The sequence below is a fragment of the Glandiceps talaboti genome, chromosome 16, assembly GCF_964340395.1.
Source record: "Glandiceps talaboti chromosome 16, keGlaTala1.1, whole genome shotgun sequence".
In the NCBI taxonomy this organism is placed as follows: domain Eukaryota; kingdom Metazoa; phylum Hemichordata; class Enteropneusta; family Spengelidae; genus Glandiceps; species Glandiceps talaboti.
Genome location: NC_135564.1, coordinates 11,371,878 through 11,373,132, shown reverse-complemented (window position 1 = coordinate 11,373,132; position 1,255 = coordinate 11,371,878). Strand labels below are relative to the sequence as shown.

General features: G+C 39.9%; 1 non-coding gene across 1 annotated transcript; it reads left to right on the top strand.

The window, feature by feature from the left end:
- The first annotated feature begins 821 nt into the window (after positions 1-821).
- On the top strand, positions 822-905 carry Trnal-cag (transfer RNA leucine (anticodon CAG)). Its single transcript has one exon. It is a non-coding gene; the product is annotated as a tRNA-Leu (tRNA).
- The last annotated feature ends 350 nt before the right edge of the window (positions 906-1,255 follow it).

Genomic DNA, 1,255 nt, shown 5'->3' with positions numbered 1-1,255 from the left:
CTTTCACACACATAGGATTCAGTCTTAGCACAGTCTACTGCGTTCCATAGACCTGCCCCTGTACCACCGTTTACAGCAACACAGTCGCCTGTACGTTGGTCTAAGGATATACAAGGAGAGTATTACCGTAAGGTTGACACTGGTTTTTTTCTGTTTCTCATTACCCACCGACCCAAATTTTCAGCTCCGAAAATATTTATTTTTTAATAAATTTTTACCCGCCCTTAATATTTTGCGAAACAGCACCCTCTCTGGTGAGAATAAACAAGTGTCTGGACTGGCCGGGCAACATCATCTACAGTTGCATAGAAACATTTTTTTAAAATAGGGTTAACCTAATTAGTTTTGGAAAAGTATAAATTTCTTGTTCCTAATCCTTCCCCTTGCCCCATACTTAAGTACGCTCTATTGTAGATGTAATATGTAACGATAGTTTCAATTATATGTGTGGATTGTGACCCCTTTAATCAACTCGGATCTCGCGGTTGGAATGCCATGTATTTTATCTGAATATCGATTTAGTAGTCCGTAGAGCCTTGGACAGTGATTGGGTCAATCAAAGTTCAAAGATTACAAATCAAGGACACGTGAATACATGCAGACTTAACATGCGTCATGGAAAGAACATGTTTGCCTTGGAAAGTCACACATATATATAATGATAAGAGTTAGCGTATAGCCTGTATGGTAGAGATCCCAACCTAAGGGTGCAAATAGTCTGGATATCATCAACACAGTTACGAGTATCAATTGGTACGTATATGTCGTACATACACATGACACTAACCCGGATGTACCTGAGTACGATATTCGTGGTATGTGTCAGGATGGCCGAGCGGTCTAAGGCGCTGCGTTCAGGTCGCAGTCTACTCTTGTAGGCGTGGGTTCGAATCCCACTTCTGACAAATAAACTTTTTTGATATGTTTTTGTGTTTTTTCATGTCCCCTAATTTCAATTTCATTCTGTGCCATCACTCAACTGTGAGAAAAAATTTGGGATTTCTTGTTCGAAATATGCAAATTGAATATCTTAGAGATCAAATATGAGCGATCAGAAAGATACATGTATCTCAATGTAACAATAAATCCCCCCCCCCCCCCGCGGTTGAACAAAATAGATGAAACATAGTAGTGCATACCATGTACACTTTTGCTTTAAGTTATAATAGCAATATCATGGGGGGGGGCTGGATGAGGACGGGAGAAAAAAAACAACAGAATTAGGCAAACCTGGCTGGTTTCTGTCCCAATTAGT